Source organism: Melospiza georgiana, chromosome 2, assembly GCF_028018845.1.
Source record: "Melospiza georgiana isolate bMelGeo1 chromosome 2, bMelGeo1.pri, whole genome shotgun sequence".
Taxonomy (NCBI): domain Eukaryota; kingdom Metazoa; phylum Chordata; class Aves; order Passeriformes; family Passerellidae; genus Melospiza; species Melospiza georgiana.
Window position 1 is genome coordinate 84578783 of NC_080431.1, and position 27328 is coordinate 84606110.

Here is a 27328-nt window from a genome sequence, read left to right on the forward strand (position 1 = left end):
AGGGAAGCACCCAGCATGGCACAGCAACTTGGCACAGCCAGGAGTGTTACTCTGAGCTGTCTTTTCTCATAGGCACTGTTGCTTAAATAGATCCAGGTGCCCTCAGCTTTTGCTAGCACCTGGATCTCCATCCCCTCCCTTATAAGCTCTAAGCTCTTTGCACTGACTGTGGATGATTACACTGGAGACGGGTAGTTGATCCTGAGCTAGAAATAAGTAGGGTCCATGAGGCACTTAGGGGATGCACGTGGACTACTCCTTTACAGCTGCAGAAAGAGTCATGGTGGTGAGGGGGAGAGCTGAAATGATGCAGGGGAAGAACTGCTCACTTTCATGGAAAATACTCCTTTGGTCAAGACAATTAGTGTAAATTTGATAAAAATTTTCTGAGAAAATGTTCCCTCCCTCTGATGTAGGGAAGAAAATGAAACAGTAGACTGAACAGTGTCCTGAAAACAAAAAGCATCCTCTGTGTCTCTGCTCATCTTTTCATATTTTTCTTTCATACTCCTTTCCACATGTCTTTTCTGATAATCTTTGCTTTATTTCACAAAAGCCCCAAAACACATCTCAAAAGCTCCATCTTTCTCTAATAAGAAAGCTCCAGGTGTGTTTTCTCCTGTTGAAAGCCATCCCTGCCTTCACAAACCAGTGGGCAGAGAGCAACCCAGCTGTACAACATCTCTCTATCTATAAAGCAGCTTGGGACAAAAAGCTCTAGGTGGGTAGGAGTTCAGGAGGGGAAGACATGGAGAACACACCAGAAACATCAGGGAACATCCCCACTCAGCTGAGCAGAGCAGAACAAGGCAGGATGTGTGGGATGGCATCTGGGACTGGTGAGTCACAGCTACACGTACAAGGACCCCTAAGGAAGAGTTCTCTGAGGGAGATAGAGGCTTCTTTGTGAGAAATTACCTATGAGGTAGATAAAGACTGAACCACCATTTTTAATAGTTTTTAGCACTGAGGGACTGCATTTGCTTCCATTTTTTCTGTCCTGGGCTCTGACCATCATTAGTTCAGCACATTCCAAATCAGCTTCCTCATCCCCAGTGCTCCCCATTTGCTTCAGGCGGAGCATTGCTAAGCAGAAATACTGCTGTAAGCTCTGACAAGTAAAGCCAAAGAGCAAGGATGTGGAAATTGCCTGGGGAAATGGAAAAGGAAAGATAAAGGAGTGAGGAAGAACAGCTGTTATGGTAGGGGATTGGAAATCATGCAATCTGGATTTCTTTTTCCTGGTTTCCATTTGATTGTGAATTGTTTCATAGTCACCCATAGCTGAATATTCATTGCCCAGTACAGAGCATGAAGTTCATGCACTTTCAGTCTTTACCTCTTCATGCTACAATTGTAGGAAGCTGCAAAAAATTTCCCAGATACTGGTTTGCTCTGTAAAGCCCTTTAAAGGATCCACTTGAATTCAAGTAAGAGCAGCATTTGAAGCTGCATCTGTTCCCTATGCTGCAGCCAACAGAGAGCAGCATAGCTACACACATCCTGCACTCTCAATTCAATCCATACACAGTGCTTCCCTGGGACTGCTCATCCACCTGGTACTGGTATCCCCAGCCATTCATTTGGTTGTGGGTGCCAGAGTAAGTCCCAAGTGCTGCGGCCACTGTCCCCTCTGTGCCAGAGAGCCGTGCTGGCCCCAGGCTTGGGCGTCTCCCAGAGAAGAGACCTGCCTGGGCAGCCAATAGCCTATTTGCTGTGGGAAGCTCTGCTTCCAAGAGGGAATTTGACTGCTCCAGGATGAGTAATGTAGGATGAAGTAGAGGAGACATTTTTCTGTTGTTGCAGGGTATGTTGCCCATCTGGCAGGTTAATCTTGCTGGTGACACTGTGAGTAGCCACTGAGGATGATGCTGTCTGCATTCCATGAGTAGGCCCTGCCAGACTTCCCTGCTGCTGGCAGGAAGCTGCACAAGCAACACAGCGATGGGTAGGATGAGCCTGAACCTGCCTGCAATGGGAAGCAGGATTCCCAAGGCCCATAGAAATGTGAACACAGTGAGAGGATCAATCCCAGAAGATGGTCTGGTGGGCTGAAAGCAGAGGCCCCACAATGGGGCAGCGTTGGCACATTTCCTCCTGGGCTGGCAGGGTGATGTGGCTGTGCTGTGGAAATGTTATGCTAGAGCAGGTGCTTGATGCAGGAATATATCCTGGTTTGAACTGACAGGAGACTTTAAGAGGCTGGGTATCAACCACTGCAGCATCCTGCCTCAAGTGAGAAGACAGCTCAGGAATGTTCTCTCACACAGGGAATGTTGGCCCAGTGGGAATAGCAGCACTGGCAGACCATTGTCACCAATGCCAAGTCGAGCTTTCACTAAGACTTGGTCTGGAAACAGTGATAATAACCTTCAAAGCTTTCTTGTTGGTTCACTTTAAACAAACTTGGCAGCAGACTGTGAAAATGTTTGCCACCTCTTGTATTAGGGAGTTAAGCTAGGTAGCATGAGGGTTTGTTCTGTCATGTATTTCCCATCTGATAGAGAGAAGCCTGTCTGGGCTTCAAGCCCAATGTAAAATGTAGGTGCCAGCACTGCCTGAGCTCTTCAAGAATGTTGTGTGAATGGAAAGGTAGGAGCATGGGTGCTTGGATACCTGGGTGACTGAAAGGTGGGGGACATAGCATAAAGGTTTAAGGAGGGAAAGGAAAGAATTCTGGTCAGAGTTGTACCCTCTTCCTCAACCTTTGTGATAAATCAGATCTTCTGACTTGTGACCTGTCAGGTGGATGTGCGAGAATTGCCTTAGCAGGCTTTGGATTTGAGGGAAAATAAGAAAAGGCCACAGTTTTGCTGATACATTATTGTGCCACACCTCATTTGCTGGTATTAGTGACTTCAGCCATGCTGATACCTCATCCCTATCTGTGAAGGTTGGGATAGGCAGGGTCCACTTCCAAAGTAACAAATTCCTCCCTTGTGACTGCAGGCATAGCCTCGACAGGGAAAGGGGCTGTGTCTCTCTCTGCTAACACACACAAGCCACAGAGAAACAGCCAGATGGTTTCACTTGAAAAAATCTAAAGCTTCATCTGCTCTCCTGTTCTGGGGATCATGAACTTGACTTCTTGTCTACTGGTAGAAATTGAATTTCACAGAGTGTGGGCAACGCATGTGCGCCCCAGTTTAGAAATCACTAGGCCTGATGAGGGCAAGAGGGCTGGAAACATCTCCATCACTTGAGTTTCCTGTGGCCAGACGTTCCCAGCATGTGTTGCAGTCAGCCTTCCACTGCGAGACAAATGCCAGCCAAATAGCTATTAGCTGAGGGAGGGCAGGAGCTGCACGGGGCTAGGGAATGCCTGGAGCCCGTGTGTGACAGCAGAGGGAGCGCTCACATCTCTCTTGGAGAGGGATTTGGCTGCTGCTGTTTCCAAACAGGTACGAGGAAGGGAGGGGACACTGCTTAGGGGATGAGTTAGACACTCCTGGAAAAAGCAGTCCAGTCCTTGAGCAGTGCCTGAGATGTTTGTGTATTAGACTGAGGTGACAGAGGAATGACATTGCCACAGCAAGCAAAGGGACCACCCTACAAATGGAGATGAGGCATTTGCCTGGCTGGGATAGACACAGGGACTGTATCTATGGATCATGTACTGGAAAGGCACCCTGGACAAAAGTTAGTGTTTAGGGCAACCCTGAATATGGAGTAAATAGAGCTTAGAAGCCAAAATCCTTCCTTCAGCACTGGCTTGAACATGCAATTTGGACCTGATTGTGTTCTACCCCTTTTGAGTTTGATTTGTGTGATTATCTCAGGAAAGAAGTCCCCTGGCTGGAACTGCTGTAGAAAACATGGCAATCGATTCAGCATTGCAAACTAATGTTTAGTTTGTATTATTAGTGCATAATTGTTTAGTTAGCTGTTGCCAGCACTCATGTTTTGCTGTGAGGCTTGTTGTATTCACTGTGTTTTTGAAAGCCTTGCTGTTGAAGTCAAGATATTTTTTTCTTTTATTGAAGCAGCATGTTTCTGGTCTTTGTGCTTTTGATGAAGAAAATGGACCTGAAAGATTAAAAAGCAAGGGGACAAGTGAAAAGAACCTAACAGTTATTACTTGGAAAAAACCACAAAACCTCATGATTTTTAGCTTTGAGGCCCTGACTCCTGACTTTTTTTGTGCTGCAGCATAGGTAATGGGGCACTGAGAAAACACATTGTAAATTGTGTTGGTTCCCTAGGAATTTAAGTGCTCTAGGATTTGCTTTCATCCATTCAAGATTATGCAGATGTACCACATGACTCTTGTATTCAAGAAAGATAGTTGTAAAATTTCAACTGCTAACAAGTTGAAAATTAAAAATAATTTCTAAAGAAAAAGAAAACAAACAAGATCCATCACGACAAGCCCTGTTCAACAAAAGCTTTAAAGCACGAGCTTACTTTTATGCAAAGAAATTGTCCTTTTATGCAAAGAAATAATCCTGCTGACTTCAGTGAATTGTGTTGTGTTCATACCCAAATGATTCTGAAGAGAAAATAGGCTGGAGGAAACAAAACTGGGAAGCGCCAGTGGACAGTTCATGAATTGGAGAAGGTAGAATTAAGCTAATAAATGATTCATTCAGAATTGTTTACCCAGCTTTAGCTAGCATCAGGAGGGAAAGAATGCAAATGGGGCTGATTATCCAGATTCACTTTGTGTCAGTGAGTTGTTCTTGGCTCAGGAACTCTTCCTATAAAGGGAACAGTTGAACACTCCATCATTTGAGAGCATTTATCACAGAATTGGACAAAATTCCGAGAATGCACTGCAGGAAATCCTCATGGCTGAGCAAAAGGCTGAATTCCCCAGGTGCTCTCTCCTTATCTGCTATGATGTCTTAGTGTCGGTAACCATGCAGATTACAAGCAGAATTGCTTGAATGGAATTGCACTAGGGAATTCTCCCGTAAGAGTTGAACACAATAAGGGTTGCTAATAAAGGTACAGCAAAATCCTTGTGAAATAGCTAAATCTTTCTTGCAGGAAAAAAAAAAATAGCTAAACTGAAAATATCTGGTTGATTCCCTGAAAATCCTTACCCTGTCCTGCCTTAATTGAGGATTTTGGGGGCTGGATACACCCGCCAGTCCTAGTGACAAGCTGCAGGAAGCCCAAGGCAAACCCTGCACTTCTGGTACCGCTCAAGACCAGCTGAATTTCCTGTTCCTCAGTGCCACTTAACAAGCAGCCCACGCCAGGCAGGATGGAGGCACAGCAGAGCAGCAGGCAGGCCTGGCTGTTTTGTAAGCTGTGGCAAACAAGGACTGTTAGTCAAAGGGAGGACAGAGTAATCTCTTTGTGTGTGAGATACCTTTACTTAGGTAGGCTCCCTTGGAAACTGACAGTGACATAGCACAACGTCTGATGGGAGTCAAAATTATGAGTTGAGAGTGTATGGCAGTGCTTGTAAACATTTTCCTGGGCATGCAGGGATGGAGGAGGAAAAGTACCAAGTACCATGTGGTAACAAAGTTATTTTCAGATACTGTTATGACGATGGAGAGGAGTGCCTGGGGGGACATGGACCCTGCACTGCTGTGAGTTCAGAATAGGTTGGAAAAACAGCTTTCAGGAATGATTTTAATGTGGCTGATGCTTTTGAGTGGCTAGGTGATCCAGCAGGGATCTTTCAACTTTACTCCATGAGATTCTAGTAGTGTTCTGTGTGGGGCAGTGCTGTGTAACACCCATTGACTCTTGTAATTGCAAATGGTCAAGGGCTCTGTTTCACAGATGGCCCTTCTCAGCATCACTTTGGGACATGGGAGCTAATGATGTTGTAGGAGGAATGACAGCCTCTTTACTCATGAACCCTGCTGCCTTCAGTACCTTAAGTTGTCTTTGGAGGTCTCCCATCCAAGAATACAAGTTAATGCTCCCCTGGAAGAAAGGAGGAGATTTATGGTAGTTTGGAAGCCTGAGAGAGACATCATGACTAACAAGCTAATTAGGCCCTCAAAAGCTGATAGACAAATGGAGAGGAAGAGTCTCTCTGTGACCTGCAGCCTCACCTTTAGCACATCGTCAGGCAGCAGCTTGTCTGCAGGGGCCAGCGGAGCTTGACAGGAGAGCAGCTCCCAGTGCCCCTCCTTCCCTCTGACAGCCCCGGGGTCACGGTGCCACCAGGGGACACTGACTGCGGTCACACGGTGTCCTTTACAGCGAGATGTGCGAGGGGCACGGAGGGGAGCCCCTGGTGCTGCGGCCAGGGCGGAGCTGCTGGAGGAGGGAGTGCTGAGGAGCACTTGGTGCCCTACATTCCTCCAGGCTCCTGCAGTACGGGCTTTACAGAGAGAGGGAGCAGCTCACCCCACCTCCCTCCGTGTGAGATAGACGGAACATAAGAAATGTTTTAAATAATTGAATAATGAAATGAATATATTAATGCTGAGAGAGCGAGAGAGGGCTGCTGGGCTGGACTTATTCAGCCAAACAGCCCCTGACAAGCCAGGAAAGAAGTAGGGTCAGCATTTATTCCTCTGGAGGGGATTGAAGGCAGGGTACTGTGTTCAGTGGCTCTCTACAGAGCTTTTCTTTCCTTCTATTTCTTTGTTCAATGATTGCACCTGCCTTTCTTTCTTTAGGTAGTCTTCTCTGTCTCACTGTCATTCTTCGCTGTCTCTAGGTCTTCTTCCTCCTCTGTTTGTTTTTTTCCTCTTGCATCATCCTTCCCTTTTGCATTCTTAGTTTCCCGTGTTTCTATGATGTTTAATCCTCCAAATCACAGGGAGAGTGCTCAGAGAGCATATATCCATCTTCAAGACATACACTCACCCTAATTCTGTAGCCACTTTATCTCTTAGAAGCATTTAATTACAGGTGAGATTCATCTACTATCCAGTTACTCCACATCTCATTCAGGAGACAAGTAAACATCCTAACATCAAGTGCAATACATTTCTAGAAACACTTGGATGGCTGACAGCCGAGGTAGGCAGTCAGAACCATCAATTTGCTGATGTAGGAGTGCAATTGCAGAAGTGAGTTAGGTTTGGTAAGTCAGGCAATTAATGGCACAGGAGTTTGCATTAAGAATTTCTGAATTCTGGTTCTAGTGAAAAATGTGCCGTGAATGAGCTGGCCACAAACAGCTGCTGCACATCACTCATAGCACCCAGCTCTGCCAGTGCCCCTCCCTACCTTGCAGTTACCCCCTTCCATCCCCACCATCCCTCCAGCTCTCCCAGTTTGGGCTCCCCACACCAGCTTTGCCATGTCCCTCCTTCCTCCATGGCTTCTGTGCAGCCCCCTCTGCTCTCCCTGCTACTTAAGGACTTAATTCCTGTTTTTGAGGCTGCTGACATTGCTGATGTATGCATAAGTTTGTCAAAACGATCATTCAATTCCAGAATATTACAGGAAAACCTGCTGATTCCATCAGGTGTAACCTGAGTCATATTTCAGACCCCGAATCCAAAGTACTTAAGGAATCATCCAGCCATTTTTTGTTTGCAAATTTAAATGAAAATCATTTAGTTAGTGGCTATGCTGCTAGAACACTTTTTTTTTCCTTCCTACATATTTCTGTTTTAATTATTTTGGGAGCAGAACCTTCAGAGATCTTGTAGTCCTGACTCTTGTAGTCATTAGGGTCCTGTCACCTAGGCTAAACAAAGACTTTATGCTTTTGTTATGTTTTACTGTGTATGCACATTTGGGAGCTTTTTGTTGAAATGTTAAAATGTACATGTTGTGAATTAGGGATGGTTTCAGGAGCACGTGAGAAGGGAGTGATGGGCTGAGAGGAGCCAGGAGCTGGAGGGGCTGTTGGATATACTGGAAAACTGATTTTACTCTTGTGATTATGAGAAGACTTCACAGGTCTATATATGTGGGGAAGCCTGTATTAAAAAAAAAAACAAAACAAAACAAAACAAAAAACAACAACAACAACAAAAAAAAACAAACAAAAAACCAAACAAAAAAAACCAAAACAAAACCAACAAACACATAAAATATACTAAATACTTATATAAAAAGTAACTATGGAAGAGGGCATGTGGTATGGATCACAGAAGCAGCTGTTGAGGAGAGGAGAAGCGGATGGAGAGAGACAGATGATTTCTTGGGTGCAGCATGCAGGGACAGGTGGGGAGGAGGAAAGCATGGGGAGTTTAAAAGTGGCAGCTCTCTCCTTCATCTGGGAAGTTATTTCTTATGCAGAGTGAACGTAACCCTCCAATGTGTCTTCCTGTTAGTGACACCCAGGAAATGTTTTATGGATGAGGCTCCATCACCTCTTGGCATGAAAAGGAGAAGGCAGAGCCACTGGTGATGGATGATCACTTGGAAACTGCACTGTGTCCTCTACACCCTCTGCCTCTCTCTCCATGCCTCTTTATCATGCATCATTGCGGTAGCATCCACCTGAGGCTGCCAGGAAACTCCCAGTTCCTGGCTTCTCTCTCTCTTAACTTCCCAGATGTTCTGATATACTTCCCCTCTTCTGAAACTGCTTTTCTAAGTCAGAGATGTTGTCACCTAAATGGATGAACCATTAGCATTTCTGTCGGTGACAGCAAGAGAGAATTCTTCTCTGAAGATATTGTATAGAACACCATGCATGTTAACCCTTCTTTACTCAGAGTGCATCCTGGCGTGAGTCAGGTGGCTTTGTGACATAGGGGAAAAGGAGCAGGATTTTGCAGCTTTACAGTTGTTTTATTTTGTATTGTAGTGGATATGTGCTGCTGATTATCTGTGAGTGCAATACTTTTGTTTGGGTTGGTTTGTTTTTGTTGAGGTTTTTTTTTTTTCCGAATTGCCTTTTTTTTTTTTTTGCATCTCTTCTCACTACAAACTGCAGTTTGCTAATGCCATGGGAAATGGCAGATAATTCCCACAAAAAGGACTGCAAAGCCTGGCTCACAAACCAAATCATGATAACAGACTAAGTAAGGAGAGACACAGAGTTTCAGAGGTGGTTGGCCAATCCCCATGATGGTATTTGATTGCTGAGCAGGCTGCAAATTCAAGCACTTGTCAGAATCCCATTTAATAAAAGTAATTTTACAGATACATTTGAAAAACATAGATAGAGCCTAAGTAGTGGATAATGTTTTAGCATGTCTGTCCTAGGATTGTGCAGTCTCAATTAAGCCTTCCCATTCAATCCCTGGCCATCAGGTGCTCCCTTCTGTGTATGCCAAGGCCAGTTTGCAGAAGCAGGTCTCTGACTGCGAGCTGTGTTATTGCCATGCCAACCCTTCCTCTCTTCCTGAGTCCCTGAGTCCCATCTTTGTTTCTGCTTCCTGCAGGAGGTCTTGTGTTAGTTCCACATTAATCAGTAGGCACTTCACTTCAGTGCATTACTTAATCTAGGTGGTGGCCAGGCTTTCCCATCTTTTCTACTTCTCTGTAATCAGGAGGGCTATTCTGGTGTGTGGCAGTCCCAGAAAAGCACAGTGCACTGGTGGTACACTGCAGAGACACAGCAAACCCCCAGGGCTGTTTCAAACATACAATTCTGGCTCCTGCTATGGTGACAATGGTAGCATAGCCAGCTGCCTCCAAGCTGTGGCGGGTTTTTATCTGCCTCCTGAGGGTTTTCTTCCCTAGTTTAAGTCAGAGGAATTCAGGCGATGCTGAGGGAACTGAGCTGTGCCTGCACTGCATCTAAAGGCAGGCAGGATACTAACACCGGGCTGACCCCGTCCTAAGCACCGGCCCGGCTCCCATCCGTTCCGCACACAAATGTGGCACACACGGAGCACGTCCAGAGCTCTGGGAGCAGCGGGAGATGGATGGCGGGAGCATCGCAGTGGCACTGCCCCACCCCGAGCTCCAGCCTTTGTCCTGATCGCCGCCGAGCTGGGGATACGGGCTAATAATGGGTCCTCATCCTGCCTCCCCTGTGAGGATTTTCACTGCTCCCCCTTCCTTCCCGTGAATGTTTAGTTCTGAAAAGAATGATTTATCAAATCATTTTTATTCAGCTTTGGAGGAGGAAGAAGAAGGATGGCAGGGGAAAAAAGGGCCCTTTGCTGTTTTAATTGCTTTGCGGCGTACTTGTGAGAGTGGAGCCGGGCTTATCAAAGCCGGCGCGGCTGAGTCCCTGCCTGTCGCTAATGAGAGCTGCAACATGAGAGCCGGGCCCCTCCGACGGACCAGATAGTGCCTCCAACCAGGGGGACCCGAACACTTAGCACGTTAATTTAAACCAGGAGCTGGAAATTTTAAACAAGAGACTGGGGGAGATAGTAGTACAAAGACTTTGGAATCAAATTAGGGGGGTTACTTGTCTTAAAAACCAAAAAAAAATGAGACACGCCGTCTAGGATGCTGGTTTAGTTTTGGGGTGTTTTTTTTTATTATTTTTTTGATTATTCATTTCTGAGGCAGGTGTCAGGGTCTAAGAAAAAGGATATTTTTCCCTTGACTGAATGACTCTCAAGGAACCAGCCGAATTCCTGGAGCTCATTCATTTTTATTTGTGCCTGAGGGTGTCTTTTAAGAACAGAGCTGTGTGCTGCAGTGACTCCAGAGAGCTGCCATGGAGTGCAGTGAGATCTGGCCACCGGGTGCCAGCTCCTCCTTTGGGAAGAACTGCCAGGGTTTCCAGGGTGCTGTGCAACCTGCCTGGCTTTGCACTGCCCAGTCAGGGTTCCCCTGCAGGGTTCCCACAGCTCTCCTGCCACACACTGCCCAAGCAGCTCTGCAGCACCACAGGAGCAATCCCAGCTGCCCATGTCTCTCTGCCGAGTCCTGATCTCTGGGCACAATTTCTTTTCATTTCCCGTCAGTTTAGACGCTCTGTAGACACGTTGTGAAAGGTGATTGTTTATAGCAGCAGTGATGTTCTCAGGTTTATCAAAACATCTCCAGTTATTTAGGGTTAGAATCCCCACATAACTTTGCTATTCATTTCACTTGTGCCCTTCAGGACGTCAAGTAGCTGATCTTCATGTGTCTGTACCAAAAAAGCACTTTCAACACAAGCCACATCTTGAGCAGCATGCACTAACACCAGTAATCCCTTTATTGAATCAGATACTGGATCAGGATCCTGTGGTACTTTTTCACTTGGTTTTTATTTTTTTAATGATCCTGATAATTTGGGTAGGAGTCTAGTGTAGCCCTGAATGAACTGTATCCTAGGCTTGTACTCATCAATGAGATAACTTATCCCCAGTACTGGGTTCAGCTCAGTGATAGAAATAAAGGAAACCTAGGATGTGAAGGAGGAGATTAATTTCTCATATCTTTTTCAATAAATTTGATCATGTCTCTTCTGGCTGTCATCACACTTAGGTTTCAAATTTTTAATTAAAAACTCCATAGCTGAAATTACTGTAATACAGTAAAAACGAGGACTGAATTCGACCTATTTGTCAGTTTTCTCATATGGAGAAACAATGTCGCCTCTTTCAAATATCAAACCTGAATAAAATATGCTGGGTTTTTCTTTTTTTAATCTTAACTTAAAAAAATAGTTTCATAAAAAGCTCTCTTGAAAGCAATGATGGGACAATCTATTATTAAAAGAAACAAATCAATATTAATGCAATCTGATGGCTGAGATTTGCTTGAGTAGTATTTTATATTCATGTGTATGCTGTTAACTCTGCCTTATTAGATATGTGCAACATGGGTGAGTTAAGGTTGCTGTGGGAACCATCATTTTTTACATTTCCTGGCTTTAATGCAGGTAAAGTCAAGGCAAGCTACCTTGCATTAATATCATGTAATTTCTTTGATTGAGGAAAGAATGTTGGAGTATTTCTTTGTCTGTGTCCCTGCATTCAATTGCATGTTCAACCAAAATGAATTTGATTCCTAGCCCCACACTAAAGAATTAGAACAGTAGAACTGGAACTTGCTTTCAGAAAAGATCAGCAGCTCCAAAAGGCACTACAGTCCACAGACTTTAAGGCTTTTCCCATCTTGTAGTGCTCTCCAGGTGCCTGTGTGTGCCCTGTGACAGAGGCATGCACACCCATCCTGACACACAGCAGGAACCAGCGGGCAGAAATAGATTTAGGGTCTGGGATTCAGTACCATAGGCAAGCCTTTTTCTCAGATGTGACCTTTCGCAAAGAACAAGGGTTCCATAAGAAAAGGCTCAAATTACCAAATCACATGTAGGGTAATGCCACAAATTCTCCTATGCTAGTTCTGCTGCTCTGCCCTTTTTCTTCCTGCTTGACATGGTCTGATACTCTGGGCACATCACAAAGTGGATGAGATGCTGGTTTGAGATTTTGCCATGCTCTTTGCAGTTCAAATATGTTTTCCTTCTACTGTGCCTACTCCTAAGCATCAGGCAGCTTGATAATGTCCACCTCTTCTTCAGAATGAGGGAAATTGCCTATTACTAAATATCTGCAACTGACAGCAGAAGTGCCTGTAGCCACATTGGCTGTGGGCTCTTTACAGTCAATGGAGAGATAGCCAGGATTAGGAAGCAGTTTATCTGATGTTTCCACAATAGGAGGGGATGCTAATCAGGCTTTGGAAGTCCATATGAAGCACCAAGAGAGTGCACTAACTGAAGTGGAGCCTCCTGCATTAAAGATGACCAAATTTAGCCCTAGTATCTCTACAAGTAAGTAGCAGTAATATGCAAAGATATCCAGCCGAGACTAAAGCAACCTAACTGGATGCTAGGCTAGTGTATTGCTTGGCTACTTGACCCCAGAGAGGAAAAAGCCTCCATGAGCACACCTGGGGTGTTTTGCTCTGAAGATACTGTTTCTGGTATGAAAACGGGCTTGCAGATCTTGGCAGAGCTCTGCTTTATACCACAGAGACATAGCCTCAGACTTGTCTCTTTTAGAAAGACATCTTCAGGCCAACCACTCTCATCCTTTCAGTCCAGAGAAGAAATTTCCTTGGGATGGAAGTAGTTAATAAAAGTTAGGTCTTCTCGTAAGGGGACAGAAAAAATAAATACCATGTGACTGAGATGGCCAATTAGACGTTATGAATATTCAGAATTCTCTAATCGAATGAAAGCTCATTACAAACACCCAGACTGAAATTTGCCCATGTAAAATATTCATTGAACAATTTTGCATAAATAAATAATAAACAATAATAAATGCATAAAAGTTTGTTCATAGACCATCTATCAGCAAGGGAAAAAAAAAAAAGACAGAATCTGTTAAATAAATTGTATGTAATGAGTAATCTGCCCACTGCTTATTTTGAGCTCTCCCGTGGTAGGTCTGCTGTGGAGATCTGACACGAGCATCTCTCTTCTGGGAAGGATGTGAAGTAGGGCTGCTTGGAGTAGATAAAAACACCGAGGCACCCCAATGTTAAGGGAGCAGGGTGTCTAAGACTGGGACTTGGCTTATCACAGATGTAGCAGAGTCTGAGAGTTCTGAACATGTGAGCTGAAGAAAATGACTGGATTTGAAGAAGATTCAAACCAATTTCCATTTAAGCGTAAGAGCATTTCCCTTTAAGAGCTTCCTTGCATGTCCAGCCAACCAAGATTTACAAAACCCCTCCCAGTACCAAGGATGTGTTCAGTGTCACAAGTCATTGCAGGGTGATGCAAAAAGAGAACAAAGTTAAAACTATAGTGTATGAGTGTGTATGAGGTGCTAGGGAAGGCGTTTTGCTGGACACATGCAAACAGGCTGCACACAAACAGAAAAAGGTCAGAGCTGTCCCAGAGCTGCATATGGAACAACTGCAAATGACTGCATGTGCTTTGCCTACCTGCTTGGTTAACAGTGCCAGGGAAGGGGACTGGGAGAGAAATCAAAGGGAGAGAAATCAAATCTGCTTCAATAAAATGTGAAAATCAAAATCCACAGTTGTAAGGACAGAAATATCCGTCAAGAGTGCTAAGCTGTGTGATTGGAGATGGTTACGAGTGAAAAGGTCTTATGCCTTATCCACTCTCAAATCACACTGTGCTGGGGCCCATCTGTGGAGAAGCTGGCTCTTAGGAATCTGTCTGTGAGACAGCCTGACCTATTAAGTGTGAACTGTTCCTCAGTGTAGGAACCACAATTTTTTGTGGTTTGTTTGCACAGATAGTAGCAGAAAAGCAACCCATTCTCCAGCTGTGACCCATCATAAGGACCATGAATGGGACATTTGTGGGAACATGGTATTTGCCTCCTGGCAAGTGGGGAAGGGGCATGAGAAGTCAGATTGCCCCCTACTTGCCATTCTGTAAAAGTCATCACTCACCCATGGTAAACCTTTGCACACCCACTTAGTAATTACCTGACAAGTATCCCAAGTATCCACCTACACTGCATGGCAACTTTCCTGTAACTACATGACGGTTACGTGGTCCTTCATGCTACCAGATAATTAGAATCTGAAAGAGGTTTGTAAAGGTTAATTTATGTGAGACTGATCACACCCTCTTTTCTTACCCTGAGGTCAGGACTTCCACTTTCAAATATGGGACTCGTGCTCTTCTCTGGGTGTCACCACTTCACCCTTGGGAGGGGTTGGATGCCACTGTAGGTCAGGGAAGGCAGCTGGGGCTGGGTAGGCTTTTGTCTGCTGTCAAGCCCCATGTGCCCAGCTCCCAGAAGATGAATGTGTGATGCTGTCACAACCACAGGAGTCTAATAGGAGGCTCCCTAACAGCTGTGGTTCCCAGGAGTTGAGCTTAGAGCTGTGCAGGCCCCTGCAATTCTCCCTGGAGGACTAACCACAGTAAGCTGCCCTCCCTTTTCTCCCTGACAGAGGTAATCACTGCTCTCTGCTGACCAGCCTGTATGGGGGAATTAACACTGGCAAAGAAAAGAGAAAAACAAAACCAGCTCTAATCCTTATGCTTCCCTTCTCACCCACCAGTGAAATCTCACATGGGGATTTTCTTTTAAAGGGGGTAATCATGTGTGTTTCAGTCTGGATTCTGAGCTTTCCTGGCTGGATTGTGTTCTGTTAGAAAGAATCTCTACTTTTCTAGCTGGTTGCAAATCCTTACCTTGTTATCACAAGACAGTTAACTATCTAATCACACAGTTTTATTGCATGCTTAGTCCTGAAACACACCGCACTGCCAGATGCTGTAGCAGACTGTATTAGGGAAATAATAACAAGGCAATTCAGAAGGCTTGTCTCATAGCTGCTGGGTAATTTAGTGACCAGGCTGTTCTATAATTTTGTTGTCACTGTGGCTCCGTGTGTTTGGCTGGGAAGAACCGTGTCAGCATGGGCTGTTTGCTGTGACAGACTGTGTGTTGTAGAGCAGCATCACATGGGAAGAGCTGGTACATGTGACAATCAGAGGAGTCTGCCTGTTTCTGTTTATGGTTACTCAGGGTGGAACTGTGCAAGAGGACTCGTACTTTCTGACTAGTTCATTGGAAAAACAAAACACAGAAAGGGCAGCAGAAAGTTATTCTTCTCCTCACTCTCTGAAACTAGTCTCTTCAGAGGAGGGAATCAAAATAAACAGTGTGAGGATTGTGGAATATATGTGATGGGAACTGTTTATCTGGGCAGGGCAAAAATTTACCCCCTGGGGCTCTGGGTGATTAGCACTTCTGCAAGTACCAGGATTTGTTGTGAAGAGGAAGACAGAGAATTTATTAAACCATCTGTTTCCCTCTTGCAGTACACTGTAGGGCTGGAACTGAGATTACTGTGTCTCCTTGTTCATCACTCCTACCTAAGCATGAGAGATGGAAGACTGAGTATTGTCAAGAGACATTTAAAGACAAGTGACATTCAGGAGAAGCCTCAGTAAATTCATATTTATTAGCAAAGGAGGTATGGCAGTGTGCAAGAGATGTGCAAGCAAGACATTTTCATTCCATCAGTCCTTGTCTTTGTGCTCTGTGCTTCAGCATGAGCTCAGACATGGTCATCAGCTATCTCTGTCTGCCTGGGCAGTGTTTAGGCTTGAACCACCCCTCTTCTCCCCTCAGCCAAGACTGATTCCTTCTCTCTCAGTAGCCGCACAACACAGACCAAGCCTGAACAATACTGTGAGGCACCTGAAGGTGAGGATGGTAAATGCAGTGTTCAGCTCAAGGGTGAGCTTGAGTCTTCACCTATAGCATGATGGTATAAGTGTGCCTCCTGGGGACCTGTGCAAATGGAGTGGAGGAGAGACATTCACGTAGGAAGAACCAGAAAGCAAAATGTGTTGATGGCAGTGTGACAGCAAAGCTGAATTTGTGAGAGGATCTGTGCATGAGGTGGTGTACGAGGCTGTGGGACTGGGCAGCTGTGTGCAAGTATGTGTGAGTCATGCTGGCATGGAATGTAAATTTGATACTGGTCAGGGACACACAGACTGTACAAATCCTGTTTTTCTCCCCAGAGCCCAGGAGTTAATCTAAAAAGGCCTATCCCTATGGGAGCTAGGGCAAATGTAGGTAAGTGGGAACCCACCTACTGCAGCCTGGTCCTGCATGAGATGAAGGTAACATTGAGAAAAGATGCAGGTGCTGCTGACGCCTCATCAATCCCAGTGACTCTTGAGGGTTTTTTCTGTCTCTGAGTTTTAGCAACAGGGAAGGAGGGGGGCATCATTCTGGAGACTGTTATTTGTCAAGAACTGTTCCATTGCACAGTGCAAAGGAACACAAAAGCAGCCTAAGTGTGAGGTGCATATTGAAAACAGAACCAATGGCAGCAGCTGGGACCTTTGACCAAAGAGTCTGTTAGGAAGAATTTTATTCAGGCAGGTAGATGGGAATGACTTTATTAAAGATGTGAAGAGGGCTTGAGCTGCCTGAGTAAATCCATTTCACTGAGAACTGAGGTCGATGGCATTACTCCCCCTCACTCTCCTGTGATTCATGAGGGAAAGCTGAGCTCTAATGCCTTCTATGAAAGATGGTGGTTGTTGACTTAAAAAGAGTTATGGGGGCCTGTTCCTGCCTTTCTGATGTCTCACCTTCTTGTGGGATGTGCACTGGACAGTCTCCTGATGTGGGCTAAGGCCTTTTTTCCCTCTCATATGAGCTGAGTAGTCAAACCTAGGAACAAAAAATGCCAACCCACCTTTACAGAGTCCACCAGCCCAGGAAGCAGCACACAGCAGTCAGCAGAGGCTCAGTCCTCATGGCAAGCAGAAGGCAGGAAAAAAGCACAGGGGAATATGTTCAAAGTGACTACAAATACAAGGAAAAATTTCCTCAGCTTTATTGAGCAGCCCTGAAAGAAGCATCTGCTTTGCAGGACCTAATCATCTCCTTTGATTACTAGAAGGGTCATGGTTAGGTGCATTTTTATCTCTCTGTTTTCACATTTTCTTCATCTGGACAATGAGAGAAAGTAAAGGCATCAGAACAGTCCTCCAAAATTGCCCAGGTGTCAGATGAGGAGTATGTGTTCAAAGGGACTTGGATCTTGAAGGTAAATATTATATGGACTGGGAAGAATGGAGATAGCAGTAGGAAAGCTCCCACTTTTCACAAAGGATGTTAACTGCCTGATTGTTAAGTGTAAGCTAGAGGAGAGGTACAAGAATAAAGGGGTGGCAATTAGGAGGCTCTTTGGCATTTGAGAGATGAAGGTTCAATTTCCTGCTGTCAGATACAGCCTGTGGGATGTGGGACAAGTCATTAGTCCCCTACTACCCAAGTTCACCATTGAGATACAGCAATGGCTTCTGCTTTACAGGAGCATTAAGAATGCAAATATTCTACCACAAAGCACTGAGATATCACAGAAAAAAAAGCAAGAAAACACAAGTACCTAAAATGTAATATGTCTATAACTCACTGCATCAGTGTCAGGTCTAGCTACTAAAGTGTGGGCACTTAAACAGGAGCTGTTTCTTGCTCAGTGCTTTGAAAGTGCCTAGCAAATTACAGACTGTTCTCTGTTGGTTCCTTGATGTTACACATTCTTAAATAATCATTCCCTGAAATTCCTCTGGTAAAACTGAATGAATGAGCTTGGATTTCTCTGCTTCTGCTGCCAGGACACAGTTTGGCCTACTCTGTGAAGTGCCCCTTAGGGGGACAATGGAGCACAAATTCTGTGCACGCACTTGCACAGAGTTAAGGAATTCACACTTTTTTATTGGTGAGACTGCTGCTTGAAGCTGAAATGAGGTGCTATGTCACCATGCCACTTTTTTATTGTTGAGATAACTATGCTCTTACTTTTTGGAGAAAACAGCTCCATTCAGAGAGCTCTGATGATCTCAGCAAGTGCTGCCACTACTGCTGAGTTTCTGCAATCACCCACTGATTTAGGCGATGTTTCTTTGCTGGAAAACACAGTACAACCCATCAGCTGGTTGGCCTCATCTTGTTTCTGGTGACACCTTCTGCATCATGAGTCCCAGTGAGCTCAGCAAGAGAGGGGATGCCTGATGGGCAAGTCAGTGGAAAGTTGTCTCCTGGCCATCAGCAACTGCTTTATCACAGCAATGTGGGCACAGCTGGGGATGTACTGTGGCTCCCTGCACGTTTCAAGGCCATGTGGTGCTCTCTCAGGATTTAGTAGCTGCTGGAGTCATGGAGAGATAAGAACATGTAGTGTTCTCTCAGCTTGTCCCCTGCTCCCTCCACCTATGTCCCCTGCACTTTCTTACAGTGGTGCTGTCACTTGTTTGCACGCAGTTTGAACCTCCTGCTCCTTTCCCTTTTAAGTCCTGCATCACAGGACCAATCTGTCACATAAATGTGGATCCAGTATGAGGTGATACAAAGATCTGTCTTCATATCCAAAATGAGAATAGGTGCACTCATAAAAACATTGTGCCATCATCATTGTACCCTCTGATCTGAGTTTGGGATGAGCAAACTGTGGCAGTGCTGCAAGGTAGGAGCTGTTGTGCTGCTGGACGGCTAGGGTAGAGAATTTTAAATCCCTGTTAGAGATCTGATAGCAAAAGTTTGGGAAGAATAGGATTAATTTTCCTGGTTCTTTTATCACACCAACAGTCACTTCTCTAAGATTTTTTTAATTCATATCTTGAAAATTCTCATATGAGAATAGCACAGAAAGCAAAAAGTTTCAATCTTTGCTCTACTTCTCACAGGCAACAGTGAGTTCCACATGCTAGTAAGTATGCACACTATGATGTACATGTACAATTAATGCAACTACGTTGAGCACTTTCTCATTTCTTCTATTCTGGGTCATTGAACAGCTGCATGTGATTCATGCTTCAGGTGCTAGAGGTAGTCCTCGTTTTTAAGTGGAAATGGCAAAGCTCAAATAGCATGTCCCTACTGGCTTGGCAGTAGAGAAGGACAGTATTCCCTTCTCAGATGTCAGAGTATTTAAGACTGCTTCCCTGTTATGCACCTGCAGTCAGAAATAGACCTCTGTGTCTGTCTTCTTCTCCTGAGCTCTCCCTCCTTCCCTCTTTATAGCTATAATAGCTTCAGTGGGTTTTGAATTCAAGCTTTCATTATCCCATGACCAAACCTCTGCAGATAGCAAGGAGAATTGGTTTCCATGCCTGAGGTGAGCACACTGATGCATTGTGTTCAGGGAGGAAATAGCCCAGACTAAAACTAACTCGGGGATATCAGCTGACTCCAGGGTTTCTGGGGAGGAGGCAAGGAGGCCTGGTGGCAGCTCTGATTAGTTATCCTGCTGGATCTGAAACTGGTTTGAGGATTAAGAATTTACTGGGAACTGTAAGTCCTGGGCTTTGTGCAAATCAAACTAGAAGCTAGGCCAGTTTCAGGATTACTGGTGAGCTGAATAAATTGTGTTGCAGTGGCTGCAAGTGGGCACATAATTCTAAATGTTTGGTGCACAGTTGTTAGGAGCAGCAGCAGTAAAACACACCAGCAAGAAGAGGGAAGATTTTGGAGGGAAATTGGACGGCATTTTGTGAATTCAGGCTGCTGCATCCAGCTGTGTAACACACACACGACTCAGAGCTGATGGACACGTAGCCCTGCCTGGCAAGCAAGGCAGCACACACATGCTCCTTGTGCCTCTCCAGGTAGCTTTCCTTGCCTTATTGCTCCTGCAGGGCGAGTGGGGTCCTCAGTGACCTCTGCTGTACTTTGTGGTGGGCTGGTGCCGGGAAGAGCGTCCTGGGGATCATGCACAGCACCGCCTGGATGGATTAGCAAAGCTTTTTCCCACAGATTGCTTTGCCGTACAACCAGGCTGTATCCATGACAGGTTTACTCTACTATCAAGCCCGCAGGAGACCTGTGTGACCACTTAGACTATAAATCTGCTCTTTTAATACATTTATTCCTCAGCTAGTCATTTCTCTCCTGTGATGTTTCTCATCTCTTTTCTGCGCTGTTCTGCTTCGAAGCTGCCATTAGTCCTGACTTTCCCCCTCCTCTCCCTCCCCATTTCTCTCTTTCTCCCTGTTTTTCTGCTATGTCGACAGAGTTGCCTGAATGGTTTGATCACCAGGCGGGAGTTTTCGTCCTTCCACAGAGTGTACACATTGCTTTTCCTTTCCTCCTTACCTCCCATCTTATTCTGAGAAACTTGTGTAGGTACAAAAGGGAACACTAGCATTAGACAGAAGCATTTTACATCTATTTATTATCCAGCTTTGCTGCAGCCCTCTACCAGCTTGTCATATTTTGCATCTTATTGAGCTCCTATGATAGTGAGGTGAAATGCCCTCATGCTGGCCAGCAGGGAGCAAGGGAGAGTGCTGTACTTATGGCTGGGGACCAGGGAGGTGTTAGGGAGAATCCTCCACTGTTCAAGTACAGAAGATGCTGGTACCTTTACATTGATAACAATTAGTAATAGATTTTTTCCTACCATCAGAAAGAAGGCCAATAGTGATGGTTTGGAGCTCTAGAGAAAATATACAAGCTGAGTGGCCTGTAATCTCTTCTGCCTCTTCAAAACCCTCTGGTGATATGATTTCACATCCCACCTATCCTTTAGGTCTTGGAGGCTCTGTGTGGCAAGAGAACAGAGATATCTTGCTGCTTAGGGTTTGCACATTAAATCCAGTTGAATAAGAGACTTAACTTGATGCAAACATTGTGTGTGTGTATGAATGTGTGTGTGTCCGTCTACGTACAGGTGGGGTTCATACACAGGTGCATACACCAGTCACAGACACAGAAACAGTGCACACACATGCAAAGTGGGGAGAAATTGCTTAAGGGGAATTACATGGTCCTAATGGGAGACACTGAGATAAGATGAAGAGCAAAGCATGTCTCCTGTGCCTGCTAGTGGAGCCAATATCATCTAGGGAGAGAGGGGAGGTGGCAGCCACATGCTGTCAGTGATGGTGAAACAGATTGCCTTGAAACCGGAGCTCTGCTGGGGCTAAGTCGGCCTGAGCCCACTGAAGAACCCCTGCTGCGTGTGAGCCTCTCTCCTCAATGCAGGACACTGCATAAACCCACCATCTGTCCTGCTGCAATGTGTGTTTTTAACAGCATCAGGTTCCAGTGTGAATTTGTAGCCTTGGCATGCCTTGCTAGTTGCTGTTTGCCTTTCAGATAACACAGCAAAAGGATTTTTCTTCCATGTTCTCTGTTGCCTGATGTTGGATCCAGCATTCACATCATTTGGAAAGGAATAAAGGAGGAGTAATTTTTGAGTTTCACTGCTGCTCTTTTTTTTTAGCAGGTGCTGGGGGATTGCCATACCTGGATCACTGTGTTCAGGAGTGAGTTACAGGTCTAATAACACACTCTTTGGCATTGGCCGGAGGAAGCTATTTCAGTACAGCAGAGAATGGCAGTCATTGTAGGCAGGGAAAGCTGTAAATTGCAGCATTGCTTGAAGAAGGAGCAGTGAGACCTCCAGGCTGAACTGGCAGAGCAGCATTTTGCAGGATCTGATGGCTTTTAGCAGCAAGTCTCAGCTTTTGACTTAATGGGCCACAGGGCAGATTGTACACAGGAGAACATGATTCTGGGATCATGGAGCCAGACTTAGAAAGCATGTCCTTCTGGGCTCCAAAAACCTGCTTTGCAAGTTTTAGTTTCTCTCTCATCAAATATCCTGTATCTTTTTTTCCTGTAATCATTGGGAAGCAAAAATAAATGTCATATATGTTGCACAAGGAATGGGAAAAGAAATCTTTTTTTATATGACCCAGATGTCTTCCCCCTTCTTCGTGTATGCAAAGTCTACTATTTTTTGTCATTCAAACTGGGCAAAACTGCACTTCTGCCTTTCAGAATAAGATATGGTTGTCATGTCTAGCCAGCCTGGCTGGATACATTGAGCAGATATAGACAGCTTAAATTCTCCCAAAGTCTTGTGTTTCTCCATACCTGACTCAAAGCTTTAAAAAGTTCATATCCAAAAGTGATTAACAAAGGCTCCTAGATAGAACTGAGAGTGTTCAAATTTGGCATCTAGTCACTGAATGTTGGGTCTCAACACCAATTCAGGTCTAAATCCTGACTATCCCCACATACCTGGCCAAAATAACTGAGAAAGGGAAGGTTAGCCTAAGAGAAAGAAGATTTTTCTAGTCTTGTGTTTGTTTGGAGAATATTCTAAAAGCAATGAGTTACTAAAACATTGTTAACAGGGATAGCTCTTTCTTTTAAAATGTCTGAAAACCACATACTGCCATAAATTCATTATATTCAGCCTCTCAGATAGTCTTTCTCATTAGCAGATCTCAGGGCTCAGCTGCAAATGTAATGCCCACATCTGTAAAAAGCTAAGCAGCCCATCTGTATTTACAAGCTGGTATCTGCACTTTCATCTCTGTTGTATAGCCTTGATATAGTTTCTAGGTGGTTGCATGCCAGCCTGCTGCAGCTGTGTCCAGGCATCCTGGGTCCATATATTTATAAGCTTCTTCTGGCATGCATAGGCTATTTGGCTCATTTATTTGTCCTGCCCTTGCCCTGTGTGGTGTACTTTCTGTTCTTTCCACAGAAACTGAGCCTTATGCGTTGATTGCTGCAAGCCCTGGGGCCAGTCCTCACTGCTCCAAAGCCAAAGCCCACCTTTTACCACAGCACTGCCTTGGAAGGCAGGGGGAGTTTACAGATCCCTCCCTCGGGGGCCTATGTCATTTAAAGCAAAGTTACACACAACTATAAACATTCAAAATTCCCAGAAACTCTTTCCCTTTACCAGCACTGCTGTATAATTCGTTATATACTGCAAAAAAACCACAGGCTCCACTGCCTTTCCCTGCTGGCATCCAAGGGAAATGTGATCCTGTGCCCATCACAGAAGTTATGCAGCCTTCCTGTTTTCACAGAAAGCCTTCCTCTCCAAATGTCCTGGGAAATACTCTTGCTTTTATAACACCTGGTCATCTCTGCAGTATATCCCCATTGCTGCTGCCTCCCAATTCGGGTGCTCTTTTTTTTTTTTTCTTGCTTTGCTTTAGTGCTCCATTTGAGAGAGACACCATGAAAATTTATGGGCCTTTTTTGTTATCGTTGTCACTCTCTGTGAATTTTAGTTCAACTTAGGTACAGAAAAACCCAAAACCAAACAAATCAGAGAAGGTTTCAGAGCCTCTCATTAAAACAAAGCTTGAAGTTTCTACTAATACTCAAGCTCCCAGTATCAAACAGAGTTCATAAGCTTCACACTGACAAATTACCCATATATTTGATGCAACTGGCATGCATGCACCTCATCATCCACTGGCACATGTATTGCTTGGTCTGTATTGCAAATATTGCTTGGAACTCCCAGAAACAGACGAGTGTGTGCACACTGGGTGCAAATGCAAATAGCATCCCTTCGAGAGATGACCACCAAGCTGCCTGTGGTCATGGAAACCACTTCTGTCTTCCCTCCCCTTGCAGCACAGTGGGACTGGAACAGTTTGTTCTCTCAATAGCTGTCTTGTGCACAATCCAAGAGCTCCTGTGCAGCTGAATGTGCCTTGCCTTTGTGCTCTGCCGTGCTTCCAGTGGAAGGCCACATCCAGTTAACAGTCTTCCCCACACCCCACCGATGCCCCTTCAAAGAGAAAATTAGATCAAAGTTTTATCAGTTCACTGTGTTTGAGAGTAACACATGCCAGGATTAATAGTTCTCAATTTTTCAGAAATATTAAAATTTGCTCTCTATTGTCAGGACAATAAATCTTTTACCCTCCAAGTTCCTCTTGCTCTGAGGACGACCGAGCGATTACTGACCCCAATTACACAATTAAATCTTTGAAATAATACTGTTTGATATTAAACAATTACATTTCTCACAAGAAAATATCACCATTCTCTTGCCAGCTAAGAGGGTATTAATAATGCATCTACACAGATTCAATTGTGTATTAACAGAGAATGTCTACAAAACCTTAGAGGATGTTCATACTGCATGTACCCACAAAGCCCTATAGGATGCTAAGACAAAAATATAATGCAAATATAATGTGAATCCAGAGCCTGACAGTGGTATTCCCTGTCCATTCTTGTCTCCAAGGCAGAAGAATATCATAAGGACACTTGGAAAAAATTCAGATTTGAGCAGCAGGAGCAGCCAGATGGTTGGGAGATTGATTTGAGGGACAAGGAAAACAGCAGTGCTTGGATTGTTGAGGTCTAAGATGTGTGAGTTGTGACTATCAAAAGTTGTGTTTGAGACCCACCAAGAACCAGAGGTTTTTGGCACTGATCTCAGTGGGACTTGGATTGGAGAGTGTGAGAATTTAAAGGGAATACATGGGTCAAATGGAAACATGGAAGGCATTGGTATGCTGAGCCACAAGGAAGTATGCAACCCTCAATTAACCTGCAAAACACAGGTATATCAGGTTATTTCCATCCCTGGATGTAATAAATAAAAGCTATAAAATTGCACTGAGAAATGTGCAGTTTTAAGGAAAGGAAAAGGAAAGATGGGAACTGCCTGGGAGAACTTAGATACTGAGAACTGAAATATGTGAAGTCCTGAAAAGATTAAGTAGGAATCTCACATCTGGCAATAGTTAAAACCAGTCTGGCCTAGGCTGTAGGAAAAATTAGCTGAAGGGCATTATATGGTCCTGGCACCACTGGTGCTGGACTAGGTGACACAAATGGTCACTTCTGTCTGTGCTATCCCCGATTATCTCATGGCTGCACCTGCTTACAAACCCTTGTAAGAGTGTATGCTGGCTAAGAGCATCCACAGAACTGTCACAGCAATATTTACTTTCCAGCTGCTCTGGAATGCTGAAATATGTGAGTCTTCATCGTTGAACTTGATTTAAAAATAAGCAACTCCTGCTGCATGTTGTCAGATGATGGTGATGTGTCTACATAGTTCCCTGCCACAAGCCGATAATTCAAAACTACCAAGTGGAGGTTACATAGTAATTATGCAAAGATGCCTTTTACTATTCACACTGGTTTTTGAGCACTGGAAGCAGAGCAACTTCTCTCTTTATTGCCAAACAGTATATTTGTTTAATCAAAGGAAAGATCCCATATGGAGCAGGCAAGCTTCTCCTGTTACCACGGAGTGGGGGTAACCATGTGAGTGAGCCTGCCTGTACGGAGCTTTTTGGGCCTCAGGTTTTTCATGGCAGCCCAGGCTGGAGCCAGCAGAGACTGGCTCAGCATGCCCAGCAGTGATGGTCACTCTGTCTGGTTGAATGGTGGTTATCCCAGTGCCCTGTGCTCCGTGGACACTTCTGAGACAGGCTGGCATAGGCAGCACACAAAGACAATGTACTTACTATGCAGCATGGTTTGCATGAGAGAGTGACTTAGGGAGAGCACAACCCCTGACCAGGAGAGCTGGAAAAGCAAAACAAACCAGAAAAAAAAAATACCCCAAACTAAACAAATGTTCAGTCAGGTCTCCCAGGAACAGACTGGGGCACTGTGTAACAAAAGAACTATTTGCCTCAAGTATAAAACACTCCTTTTGGAGTCTCTTCTGTGTGTATTGTAGTGAATATATTGACTGGCAGGAATGTTCATGGGAACAGTGAATTTTATGTAAATATTAGAGACTATTTGCAGGAAGCAAAATTTGAACTCATAAAAAGTAGTATTCTCTGTGGAAGCCTGATCCTAAAGGTTAGTCAGAAAACAGAAATATCCAATGGGATTTACTGCATATATTTAACAAAAGTGTATCTAACCCAGCTTTGATTTTGAATATCGACTGTCTAGGGACAGTTTGTGGACAAACAATATGCTGAGAATTATTTACTGAGACAAGTCAGCAAATAATTGCAAATGACAAATAAATTTGAGAAAATTACAAACTGCTTATGGACAATTCATGAACAGAAGCAAGGCAAAATTAATCAGATAAATTATTCACAATGAATGAATCTCTCAGCTCTAATTAAAACTCTGTAGCATATTAATAATACATGCCCAGAGAACCACAAACAGAATCATATAACCGAAAGGATCCATCTGTGTCTGCATCACAAACCTTCCCATCCTATAAAAGGGTGTTGCTGTATCTTCCTTGCTGTAACATTCTCAGAGCCTTTTTGTGTTTGCATGGTTTGGTTCTGGTTGCAGCTGATAGAAACCCTCTCTGCACACTGTGTATGTGCTTAGTGTGGCGTATTTCCTCACTGGTGCTTGTGGTGTATGGGATCATTCCTTCCCAGTTTTTTTTTTTTTTTTTTGTTACTGCTTTTCCAGCCCTAGAAGAATTCCCACAGAATATGCAAACTATTACTTGAGCTTATCTGAAATTAAGGCTTTTCTTTCATGAATGTTGCAAATAGTTCTTTTCTAAGGTAACGGGTACAAGCAAAGACCTAAGGGTTTAATCCTGAAAATGCTCCAGATTGGAAATCATGCTGGCTCTCCCAGCCTGAGGCTCCCCCCACCAGCTCTGCCAGTGCTCCCCTCCTGTCCCTTGTACTGCAGCTGGGGACCTCCTGTACATAACTTTGCCATAACCTGGTGTGTGCTGCTTGCTTGGAAGAAATCCTAAATATGAGTATTTTGAGGATCTTGGTCACTGTGTGTAGCAGGAGGCCCTGCTATGGGCATTAAGCAGAAGCTGATGGCAGTAGCCTGGGCTGGGAGCTGGGTGCCTGAACATCAGTAGTGCTGCATGTTTAAAAATTCCAGCAAATGAAGGAAATTGGCTCTTTCCCCATCCCCAACCTGCATAATTTAGCTCTGGTTTTAATATAACCGTGCCTTTGTACTCTCAGGAACTCCCCAAACCCATTCCCCCCACTCTGATTCCCTGCCTGACAGACAAGACCTAGTCAATCAGAAAATTGTTTAATAGTTTTTGCTTTTATTCCCAAGAGATACCCTGGCCATTCATCAGCCCCGTTTCTACCAGCCACCCCCACCCCTCATGTCTTTTATCTGCTTAAAACCAATCACTCTTCCCCTCTTCTTTTTTTCATTTCACAAAAGGAATCAGAATTTAATAAGAGCAAGCTGCAAAATATCAGCATTAATCCCCCTGTCCTCATGGGGCTGGCGCCATGAGTCCCTGGGTCCCCTTATCGGCACCAAACTGTATTTCACCAGTTAGAGCCCTTCTGATAGCATAAATACCTGCCATGCAGGTGTCTCCAGCT